The sequence below is a fragment of the Nipponia nippon genome, unplaced genomic scaffold, assembly GCF_047370975.1.
Source record: "Nipponia nippon isolate SJK-2023a ecotype South Korea unplaced genomic scaffold, ASM4737097v1 scaffold_4, whole genome shotgun sequence".
In the NCBI taxonomy this organism is placed as follows: Eukaryota; Metazoa; Chordata; class Aves; order Pelecaniformes; family Threskiornithidae; genus Nipponia; species Nipponia nippon.
In genome coordinates this window covers 28,413,201-28,425,754 of record NW_028262358.1, presented here as the reverse complement: position 1 = coordinate 28,425,754, position 12,554 = coordinate 28,413,201, and the positions used below count along the sequence as shown (strand labels likewise).

The following is a 12,554-nucleotide window of genomic DNA, read 5'->3' as shown; positions in this document are numbered from 1 at the left end:
CCGGTGCTGCGCTCCAGCTCTGCTGTGGTGCATAGTTGGGCAGGCTGGAGGTGAGCACACGTGGCTCACTAGTCAACAGCCTCTGTTTTCATGACTCAAAGTTTCTGGCTGGTAAGCCACAGATGATGATTGTGGTGACTGGAGAGGGCACTTGCTGAATAATCATCACACTTCAGTATTGTATAATCTGATAAGTCCCCCAAACGTCCTTGCAACTGATAGCCAATCTGCTCTGACCTGGGACAAATATCTCTGAACGCTCGTTTCCTGGGGGAGGTGGCAGGGAAGATCCCTCTCTAAAGAGATTTCGTGTAACTGCAATCCCCCCAAATTAAGTCCCCAATTTAAGCACAGTTGCGTGTTTTCTGTGGCTAGGAGCTGACTGCACGGGAGATAAGAGGACTGCAAAATCCCCCTTGTTGCTCCAGCCTCTGCTGCAGAGCCTCTGTGCTCCCAGACTGCCTAGATGCCCAGCAGTGCAGTGTCCCACATTAGGCTGTGACTGGTTGTTTATGACAGATCCAGGCTACTTCAATTTTCCAGTTATTCCTTAAAATAAGTCCTTAGGCAACTGCCAGTAACCCCCAGAAGCTGGGAAAGCCTTGGGAGCAGAAGGGCTGCAGTGCTAGGGAAGTTTTGATTTCATTTGAAAGCATATATCCATAAAATCGCTTTAGCGCAGACTCCCCGTCTCATGCCGTGCTGACTCTGTGTGAGATCTGACATTGTTCTCCACTCTTTAATCACAAGAGCTCGGGGGGGGGGGGGGGGGGGAGGGAGAGGAAATATAAGCAAAAATCTGAGCCTGATTTTTACCATCATACAGATTTAATCCAAGTTGCCTGTGCCAATCATAATCCCTCCTTTCAGGTTTGTCCTTTCCATGTGGGTCAATGGCAACTCAATGCCTGATGCATCAAATCCAGGAACTTGCTGAGACTGTCAGTATCCCTGGCAGCACCACACGGCGCAGATGACACTTATTTTGACTGTGGTACATGGCAAATGTATTCTCAGGGCCAGTCTTTGCTGTGGGCATGGTATCAGCGTGGCTTCCCTGCTTCTCTACTGCCTCCCCTCTGTTGTAAGCGTGTTGCACCGACAGGAAGCGTTGTCTTCACCTTAGTTTTAACCATGTTATTGGGTTTGCTTGTTGTTTTGCTTTTCCTAAAAGGATGTTTTCCTTTTTCACTAGATTGTAGCCAGCGTCATTGGAGTTGACAGGAATATCTGCTCCTGCTACTCTGCAGCAGATGTCCTTTCTAAAATATTTCGGTTTCTTTCTGTACGCTGTACAAAGCAGGTATACTTTTTAATAGCTACTGTTTGTTTGCAAGGGGAATTGACAAGGTAGGTATTTCCTTGCAGCCTTTCCTGCACAACATTTTTTCTCCATCCTTATTGCTCTCTCTGGGTAGCACCAGTAAAGGGAGCAGCAGAGCTGCCAGATGAACTGCCATGTTGTTCAGATTTGCTTTGGGTGGTGTAAGCAATCAGCAATTTAGAAGACCAGCCCTGCATTCATGTTGGTATTTTTGTGGTTATAAGTGAAGTAAAAATGCAAAGGTAGATGTTGCTTGTGGCACTGCTGAGGAGAATTGGTGGTGTTAAGATGGCGGAGGAGTTGCATTTCCATGAGATGTTTGGGATTTTGTCTGCTGGATTCTTTTCTTTTCCTATACCATGCAAGAGAAATGTTTAAGGGGCTACCCTTTTACATACTGTGTAGGAACTTGTCCAGTCTAGTCATAAAAAGAGGGTGATGGCAACTGCATTCACTAATAAATTCCAGGCTGAGAATCAGTTTTCTTATTAAAGCCATGCTGGCGTGTGACAGAAGGAGGGAGAACACCACTGCTCATCCTGTCCAAAGCAGGTATACATTTATTATTTCTATTGGCACAGCCTGAAGTCTGGTTGGATTGCCTCCCTCTGCTCAAGTATGCTTTTGGTGAGAAAAGGCTCCCTTTCTTTCATACATCCTACCTGCGAATGCTAAATCATGGTTTGATTCCATGTTTCAGCTGCGCCATACTGAAATATGTCTATCAGAATTTCCAGTTTCGTCCCAGAGAGGCCTTCCTTACAGGTTTCTAAATGATGAAAAGTTGATGTTAGAAATGCTGCTAGCCATGCATCTGATCCACAGAAAATATCACTTACATTAAAGGAACTAATTCAACCTCCTTTGTTCTTTTTACTCAGTTTAAAGTGTGCTGAGCATCCTAGCTACACCAGAACATGTTAATTGCTGCTGGGTGTTATTACTGTTATATTCCAAGAGAAACACATCCTTTGGCATGGTGATCCTGTGCTTCTTGACACAGCAGGACTACTACTTTCAGTGACTGAGGCATGTTCCCAGTGAGCAGGGGCCCACACCCTGAGGTTTTTGAGATAGGCAACTCTGAAAGTAAGGTTATCTCCCTGCCTTTCCTTTACTGACCTTTTTACTACTTCTAGGCATCGGTTGCCTTCATGGGTCTTTTTTATGATTATAGTTACTACAAAATACAGCTGGTTTGGGTTCCCCACCTAAATAGCTTGACCAAGAACCTATGATACTTGTCGTTCTCCCTCTTCTTCAAAGTTAGACTATGATTAATGAAAACTTGCAGGTGGTTTGTTTAATACACTATTATTTTTTGAGATTGTTTTCTCTTCTCCCTCTCAGCATTGCAACTTGTGCAGCTTCCTTGTACTTTGTATCTTTAAACATTATTCAGAGTAAAAAAATAATTTTGATCCTTACTTGGACTTTGAACCCTTTGAAATGAAATCAAGTGAGTTTGCCTGTACTCAGCTGGTTAGGATCTTAAGAGTTTATAGTGTTTTTCTGTGTAGGAAGTGCCATAGCTGGTTAAAATAGATTTGATCTTTTGCCTAATCCTCTAGATCAGCAGGTTAACTTGTGATTTTTTATCTACAGCAGTATCACAAAGTTGTAAGGTATCACTACAGTCCGACACTTCCATAGGAGAAAAATGTGGGTTTAGCCAGGGTTTGTAAATCATAATGATATCTGAAGTTAGAGTCTATGAGTGCAGCTAGGCTATTGACTCTCCTAAATTCCACAGAAATAGAGAAGATAGAAAAATACAAAGTACTGGTGATTCCATCACTGTGTCCAAAACCAGGACTAAGCATGATGACATAAACACAAATATATGACTATATGAACTATATAAGCATACATATAAAATATATATATATATGTATATGTGCAATTCTGTACATGTTCTCCATCAGCTCTGGCCTCAATTCATTAAGTTACTAATATGCATGCCTTATACTATGTATCTATACATGTGATAAACATATGATAAAAATTAGACATGGGCAAAAATGCTTTGCAGAACTTGTGGTCCGAATGGCAAGATTTATCCCATATGAATGCCTACAGTGTGGTAATTGAAGTTCATTCCTCTGCTGTCCTAGTAAGTGGTAGCTGCTCTAGAAAGCCCTCTAAGCTTTCCATTACCAGATGTGCCACTAGTAATCTTTCCAAAATGTGATGTCAATGGAGCTGCAGCTGGTTAAAGGGCTATGCAGGGCAAAAAGTGGTATTAGTGGCTAATAAAGGCAAGCAAAATTAGCTCGCTTCACTAGCTTGTTATGCCTTGAAGTGTCTGGCCATTGAACTATGCATCTGGCTCATTTGTTGCTCTCAAAGAGATCGCACCCTGACTGTCAGCTGTACTGGACTGGAAAAAAGTAGCCCAAATGAGTAAGACCAAGAGGACTTCAGTTTGTGTGACTTTAGGACAGTAGCAATCCATGCGAACAGGCTTAATAAGCAAAAGAGATGAACCCAACAAAGAACGTGTGTGATTTAGGTCCTGGCTCAGGGCACTAATTTTCCTCAAATAACTGGTTCCTAATGCAGAACTTTTTCGCCCACAGATGCTGCCTCCCACTGATGTTACACACGACTACCTAAAAGACCCAAATGTCCAGTAACTTGTTGCAGCAACCCTAAATAACTGCTAGAAGCCTAATTTCCAGGGTCCCAGATCTTCTTGTGATGCTCTAAAATGATTTAAGCTGCACCAGAATAGCCTAAGCTCTGTGGATGTGTATTTATTTTTACTCACTGATGTTTTGGGGTAAATGCCACATCAGAGTGTTTTTATTATCAAGTTCCTGTTCCTGCACAATGCAGCTGTACCTATTCTAAACTCCATCAAAAGGGACCGTTTCCTTTTTTCCTTAATCTCAGATCAGTTTACCGAGAGCAGTTGTCCCTGACTTCCTTAAGCTTGCCCTGCATAAAAGCTTTTTTAAAGTCCTCCCTGCATCCTTTCTTTCCTTAGCGCATAGAAATGTGTGTGTATACATATAAACATGCACACACACACGTGCCCATGCATATGTTAATCAGTTTCTGCTTCAGTCCTGCAGCCTTCCTTGTGCATGGTCAGACTGGCAAAGGACTCATGGAAATGGTTACACCCAGAAAGTAGCAAAGCCCATGCTTCCTCGTGTACTTCGGGTGCTTCCAAATGGTTTTAAAGCCTTCTTTATTTATGAGAGGGTTCAAATTTCTGAACTCTCTGATAATACCACACAGACAAATGTGCACTAAGTTCAGGACTGATTACTTTTTCACTGTGGTATTGTTTTTGCAGGTGATTTGAGACTCAGTGTTAATACAGGTCATCAAGAGTGAGAGGCTGGTGATGTTGCCTTTAGTGCAATTAAACCCTTGAATGTTGTTCTTGGATTAAGAGTTTATAGAAACCACATGGAAATATTGGTTTATGTTGTTAAGTAAATTCTGGGTCCCAAACATTTTTTAATTCTCAAACAGTATTTGAGTTAAAAGGAGACCTTGGACTAACGAATGAGTGAGTGACATTGCTTTCTTTGCACCAGAGACCCCTGTGAAGTGCCGCCACCAGCATTTTGGTAGAGGGTGGAACAGGAAAGAGAAATCTCCCATGAGAAGACCCATAGGTCCAACTCATCACTCCAAAAATGACAAAGGAGAGAACTACTAACTTATATAGAAATATGATGCTTGAAATTGGGCTTTTGCATCTGTGTTGTTTTGTTCCTTGTGAAATTTTTTCAGATTAGCCATGGTTGGGTACAGCCTGGATGCCCAGCCCTGGGAGAGGCTGAGAGATGGTGAGAGACAGCAGTATAAATGCTCTTTGCTTACTGAGGATCTCAGGAAATCATGCAAGATGAAACTCCCAGTATTTTCTTTTCTCACTAAAAGGGATTTTTCTCATATAGAAAAAAAAATAAAGGCCCTTTGATCCAGTGGTAGACATAAAGATATACTTAAGAATTGCGCAGAGAGGAGTCTAACTTAGGGTGTTTAGTAAATGATAACTTTGCACATTGAAAAGATAATGAGAAATTACCGAAGTGAGATCTTGTAACAACCAGGATGGTAGAGAGGAGGATTGGAACTAACATTGGACCCAGAACAAAAGTGTCCAACCAGTAAAGCATTTGTGGAGATAAGTTGCTTTCTTGTACATGAGAGATGGGTGGTGAAGAGCCCCCCTCTGTTTAGATGCCGCCACAGTTAGAATGGCAGAAATATGTCAATGCTGCTGACCATGCTTGGGCTGCGGGTGACAGCCATTTCTCCTCTGAATCTCAAGTATAGAAGTATTAGTACCATGTGTTACCAGCAAAGACTGGTAGAATATCTAAAGATATCTTGACCTGATTGAAAAGTCAGAGTAGTCTGTTTCTTGCTGGATCAGACGGTTTCACTGTAAGGAAGCAAAGAAGTACTGAAATGGCGTAGGATGTGACATCTTCCTGCTCCCATTAGCTTTTACCATTGTCCTTCCTCTCAATTTGTGTTCCCTAGTAGAATAAATCTCAATTTTGAGTCCAATACAGGGAGTGGCAGACTGAGATCCTTTTCATCTTTTTCTCATTATGGGCTACACTGTGGCTGGTGTTGTTACCTTTCCCTCTTCTTTGCCTGCTGAAGAAATTCAGCTCTATATTAATATTTTTGATTGTGTTGTGCTATTATCACTGTACCTCCATAGTTTCAATTCTTCTTGGTACCCTCTTATCAAAGGCAAATGTGCTACTCAAACCTTTTTTTGCTTCTACAATCTCCCTGGTTTCTCCTGCTGTAACTCTACATCTGAAGTTTTTTCCCTGCTTTTCTGCCTTTAGTCTGTGAAGGTGGTTTTGTGCAAAAAATAACACCATGCTACAGCAATGGTGCAGTTGCCCCAGTGCTAAGCTGATAATGCAGACAGTGCTGAAGCATTTCTACTTTTGTGCTTTGAACTTCTTCTCGGAGCTGGTTTCCTGATTTGTCTCGTTAGCACTGATTTGCTTTGTACTCTTGACTGCGATTGCTTGTTGGTAAGAGTTACAGCAACTAGATCCCCATTTTTCCCTAGCATAGGCAAAGCAGCAGTGACGACTGCCTCTCCCTGGTTTTTCTTTGGCAAACTTCCCAGAAAGATGTGTACTTAATTGTAATTTGCTCTCTGTGGTCAGCAGCAATATCTCAGCTTTTAGTATCTCAACAGTGTCTCTATATTTAACTCTGTATGTGTCTAAGGCCTTATCTGCTCTCATACAGCGTAACTCTGTATTAGAATTAATATGCAGCAGAAATGATCACATTTATTGTATATACAGTTAATTCCCTTTTCTTTTGCTGCTTCATCTGCTTGTTGTGACTTCAAAACAAACAAACAAAAAACCCACCACCACTTTCTTTTGGAAAAATAATACCACTTTCTGGGGAAGGCTTCCTCTGCGCATCTAGTATATCATACTAAAGCTGTTGTTGAGTTTTAGGCAGAGAAGAAATTGTTTGTCAAAATGCTTCAAAAGAAACCATGAAATGAGCAGGCCATAAATCCAGGAGCAGCACAAGAGTGGGAATATGAGACCTGCAATAGGTAATCCGAGTCTTTTAGTCTAACCTCGCCTATTTCCACTCTGGTGCTAAATATACTGCTGACGTCCTTGCAAGAAAACAAATGCACTGAGCTTGGACATCAGTGTTTTTGGAAGGGCAATGGGCACCGTTAGTTTAGGGTTAGTTTCATTTCTGTAAATTTCCTAGACGATACCTGAAAAAGAGAGGCCAAATTATTGTATTTGTGACAGTGGTGGTGAAGTTTGGCAAATATCAGATCATCTTAATGAAATGTTTAATTTTAAATTTAGCATTTCAATTGTAAAATATATTTTTAATATAAATAAAACTGACAACTTTCAATCCAGGTATATAGTATGCTCTCCAGGAACTCCTATTCTGGATTAAGTAAAATTTGCATTTGAAATGCATTAATAACTGTTGTAAGGCAAGAAGGTTATTTCAAAATGTTTAACTTGCCTGCAGCATTTGCATCAGATAAGTCAGCAGGACTTTGCTAGCCACTGTTGTATTGTATCTTATGCAGGAGACAGATAACCATCCCTGTGTCTCCTGGAATGAGCCTTTTCCTACTGTTGGTCAGGGGTAGTTTGTTTTTTCTTACCTCTAACCCCAGGGAGTGTAAGAAAAAGTGATATTATTGAAAAAACCCAAGCAAACAGATTCAGGTTAATTGAAATTAAATTAAAAACTCAAATATTTTTTTGTGCGTGTAAAAATAGTATGTCGATTTTGAAACATAATTATCCAGCTCTTCCAGATTTCATGTCTTTCACCCATCACCATCTTCCCTGTCCAGTTTTATAATCATGCTTGGTCATCCCCAAACTGAATTTTTGGGGAAGTGTGTGATGTGCCACTTTGTACTCTTAGCACTGTTGATGGAGAACAGAAAGCCCATCCAGTGTTGTAAATGGCACCTCTTCAGGATTTTGCAGTTTCTTCTGAAATATTCTGCATTTATGACAGCAACTCTTGTTTTGAACTTTTATATGTAACTCTGTTTTATAATAGCTAACTGGGAATGGTTTCTCTTCAAAATGTTGATATAGCTTTGCAGCAAGCTTTTCAAGATCTCTTTCAGAATCTCTTTCTCTCACCATTCAATGAATAGTTCAAGTCTCTTTTTATAGCTTTTATCTCAGAATTTTCTAGTTATTCCATTGTTAAACGAATTGTTTAATGGGTTTTAAAATATTAACTATTGGATACGAGTTGCTTATGAAATCAGGTAGGTCTTGTTAATGTGATTTATTTCAATGTATTTTGTATAAACAGTAAGTTTCACTAAATAATTATGAGTGTCTCACAGATGAGTAATACTTTTTATAGTTTTTTTAATAAAACACTTAATATGCCACCCCAATGCATGTGGATTCCTAACATCTGAATCTGATGTAAATCACAGGGGTAAGGACTCGCATGTGCCGCATGTCAGACATGGTGGGTCATGGCTTGTATGTGGGAGCACCCGCATCAGGTTGTGCCTCGCTGTGCCCCTTTCTCTCCAGGGGCACAGTCTCAAGTGGCAGCGGAAGGACCATGGCGTCAGCTTTCCAGCGGAGCATCCCTCTTCCTGACCTCTGTGAGGGACAGTCGCCCCTGTTCAGGGATCCCCCCCTGAGGCTGTCACCTCTAAGGGGATTACAGAGCTGTGTGCTAGCTGTGTCTGGTGGGTTGGGATCCCAGCTTCAGAGTGAGGAAGCAATGCTGCCCCGGAGATGCATGAGAGCAGTATTGCAAATTAGGGAGAGGCAAATAGAAGCATACGTCTTTTATGTGTGAGACTAGATAGGCTCTATAAAGCTTGGGAAGTGCTGCTTTTTGCTGATTTTTCTATTCTAGGCTCTACAGCAAGCTTACCGCTGGCTGACTCCGGAGAATCACCTCGTGATTCCAAGTTGTATTTTCTCCATCTACAAAATCAGGGGTAAGGATCAAAGTATCTTGAGATAGTGGGATGAAAAGAACCATGTTTATTATGATTATACTGCTTGCTGTTAATATCAGGAAGGGAGATACTATGTTCTTACATTTGGAAAGAATCAAATGCTGTGAAACTAGTGGAATTGTAACAATAGCATGAGGAATGCTGGTAAAATACCAGCATGACATGGCTTGAGTTAGAAATATTATATTTTTTGCCACATGTTAGGAACCACTAACCCCGGTGGCTACTGTAACTGATTAAGAATTGTATGGGAATCTGTTTTCAATATCTGTGATTTAAAAATATCTTGGAATGTAACACTGGAAAAGAAAATATATTTCCTGAAATCTGCCTCAATGGCATTTTGTCACTGTCTAATTTCTGTTTTTCTTATGGTTGGTTTTTTTTTTTACTTTAAATTATTATTTTAAACACCATTTCTTCATTTTCCCAAAGAACTGACATTTATCAGAGGTCACATGCTGAAAATCAGCTGAGTAGTTATACATGCTCTTTTTTTTTCAGGGGGAATGTAAGCATTTCAGGGAGAAGAATCTATTTGTCTTCCTGATTTCTAGAAGAAAAATAGGAAGGAAACTTGAAATGTTTTCTGTATGCTTGTCATGTCTATTGATTATTTCTTTTTCCTTAAAAATTTAACCATGACAACTGAAAGGATCTGGTAAAACAGGTTAGGTTTTTTACAGTTCTTATGGTCTCTACTTAAACTGCGTTAAGCACTTAAACTCAGCCTGACTAAACTGGAATGGATGCTTTAAAGAAGAATTATCTTCTGTTTTGTAATAAGGAAATGAAAACTGTTGAGCTACAAAGTATCATCATGGCCACTTTTCTTCATAATCAGCTCAAACAGCTTTAACTCACTGATAGTATCATTTCTGCCCTGTGGACTTGAAAGCTCAGTGAGAAGACTTTCCCATGCCATAGAGAAGCACAGGATATCAACAGTTCTGAGACCAATTTCTAGCTCTGACACAGATTTCTCTGTGGCTTAGAACAAATTTTTTCTTCCTCATATGTTTTAGTTTACCAGCTATACAAAAACTCTGAAGTGCATGTGCTTGCAAAATACTTTAAAGCAGTGAGGTGAAAGTTTAAAAATTCTTTAAAAAAAGTTTCCGTGAGGCCTCAGTCTGCTTCTGCAGTTGTCAGTGGAAGTTTTCCCATAGATTTAAATGGTCAGAGTTAGGTTTAGACTAAGTTCTGTTAAAATACCAGCTATAAAGAGCTTTGTAAATTTAAAGTATTGTTGTCAGCAATTGCTTTCACTTAAATTAGTGACTTTATGTAGGTATTCATGTTAACAAGGTTTCTAGTCTCCCTGACAATTCATTCAGATTAGAACTTGATTCTCCTGAGCTGTACTAGGAAGTATTCAGGCAATTAATTTAGTTGGCCTGATTCTTCCCCTTTCATCCATCTAAAAACATACCTTCCATCATCCTCAAAGCCATATCAAAAAAGCAGCTCATGCCTGAAATGTGAATTAGTACTGCCAGGTTGTCCCAGGACTTGACAGGTTCAGCATCTACATATTTGTCTATGGACCAGTGGTGAGCTGATTATATCCCCCTGCTAATTGATCCTGCATCTCCTATACACCTGTTGGCTTTCTAAGGTGGTAGTAGGTACTTTGTTGCTTTGGAAGGCTCAGGTGGGTAGCTTGTATGGCCAGAGGGTTGGCCACAGCTATGCAGATAGTCCCCAGTTGCTTCCTCAAGGTCACTCTCCTCAACTTTTGTTTTTGTTGAACTCCAGTGAGCTTGCTCTGGCCTGTGCTTCAATGTTCTGGTATGGGCTGAAGCAGATAGGACCTGAATGATAACTGGCACCAGCAGCAGCCCAAGAACATGTGGTCTCCTTCTGCCTTGCTAGCTGTCCTAATGGCCATGCAAACATTTTATGCAGGAATGATTTCAAAGTGGCATTCCTCTAGACTGCACATCAATGGGAACAGTTCCACCAGAGAGCAGGCCTGTCTGTCTACTTCTATCAAAGACTGCAGTTGCAGGCTCCAGATAGCAAACTAGGTATGTAGCATCCTACAGCAAGTCAGTGGAAGATGCAAATTTAAATGCAAAAATAAGTATTCCAGCAAGGCAGAACTTTTCTCAATGTCAGACTGAATCTAGTGGGTCTTCAGCCTGGGAGCAATGCTGCCAAATGGTTTGTATACAGTAGCAATGCTTAGCAGCAAACTATTGCGCAGACAGATGGAGGCACAACAAGTTCTTATAGTCTCAAGAAACCTCTCAAGTGCAGTATTCTGATTTGGGGAATTTTGCCCTCAGTGTCAGGAAAACAATTACCCTAGATGGACTTGGCTGCTTAAAAGCTCTGTGATTTTAATAAGGTTATTGTGGACATCAGAACTTCAGAAGCTGAAATGATGTAAGGTGTTGGAATAAATGTGTATGCAGAGTCTGGTCTTCGTGGCTTTACAGAATTACTCACACTTCCTTTATTTAAAAAAGGAACCACATTTCCCACGTCCTAAAAGCGACAGTCCTATAGTGAAAAGAACAAGTTGGTAATCCTCAGCTTGATGATAGGGGTCAGTGAGATGCAGAAGTAAGTGTTCCATGAACACACGGATGCAGATGCACATGTAGGGGTTAACGGGTTCAGCTCAGAGGAAATGGTATAGTGGCTAAAAGCTACGAGGTCAGCTCTGAGGCTATTGTGAGTTTTATACTCAGTGGCCATAACACTCCTACTCTAAAAAAGCTTATTTAATTTTCACTACAAGCGCAGAATGCCCAGATGAAGCAGTTCTTTTATAATTGGAATTGGCTGAGTTACTTTTCATGGTTGGAACTGAACTAGAGAGATGGTCAAAAATATTTGAATGGTCTTGGCACGTTTGGTACTGTGTAACTACTGACAAAATGTAAATGATACATTTTGGTATCTATGGTAACTAGAAAGATGCATGCTAGGTTAGTAGTCTGAGAATGCCTTGGCAAATTAGATTAATGACTGCATGGGAGACACGCTGGTACAGCTCCCATTAGTCATATCATAGAATCATAGAATACCAGGTTGGAAGGGACCCCGAGGATCATCTGGTCCAACCTTTCTAGCACAATCTAGACGAGATGGCCCAGCACTCGTATGAGGTGCTCACACGAGCATGTTTGATGAGAATGAGATGTGTCCAGAAGCTTGAGCAAACACAGTCTGAACCAAGTGCTCATCCTGTTAATAGAAAAGACTCCCAGAGTCATACCATCGTGATCCATTTTTCCGTGTGTGTTCACACATCCTGTTGTCTGATCTATGAAGCTGCAATGCCTGGTCAGGGCACTTGCAGTCAGTTGTTCAAAGACACTTAGGGCAAATAGGTGTTTAGTGGAATTGCCAGAAGCTATCAGATACTTACTACTTTTGATTTAATGATGATTTTATGAAAATCCAACCTAGGGCTAGGTCCACCAAAGAACTTCTGTGGTCTAATGCACCTAACGGAATTTATCCAGAAAAGATGTACTATACTGTGCTGAGGACCATGCCTGGGCACCCTGGGAGGGAATGCACAAAACTCTGTGCATACCAAGGAAGCAACTGATAGCAGGTAGGAATTGTTTGGAAGAAAGATAGGACTTACCTTACTTCACCTTTCTCTGCATTCAGGATGCAGTTCAGCCTCCTTCCTCCCAGGGCCCTCAGCCATGAACTGTTGTTGAGTGATGCAGCTCGGCGCTGAATGGCTAACATGATCTTCTG

General features: G+C 40.9%; 1 protein-coding gene across 28 annotated transcripts in view; it reads left to right on the top strand.

Annotated features, from left to right (window-relative positions):
• Window positions 1-12,554, top strand: part of LOC148053234 (uncharacterized) — a 179,202-nt gene that overhangs the window by 154,147 nt on the left and 12,501 nt on the right. For 8 of the 28 annotated variants that reach the window (XR_015708658.1, XR_015708662.1, XR_015708661.1 and 5 more), the window contains one exon: window positions 8,723-8,807. The exons of 13 other annotated variants lie outside the window; for them this stretch is intronic. The gene's annotated coding sequence lies outside the window, so the exon portion shown is untranslated. 7 more of the 28 variants (XR_015708660.1, XR_015708659.1, XR_015708665.1 and 4 more) reach the window with 5 other exon arrangements.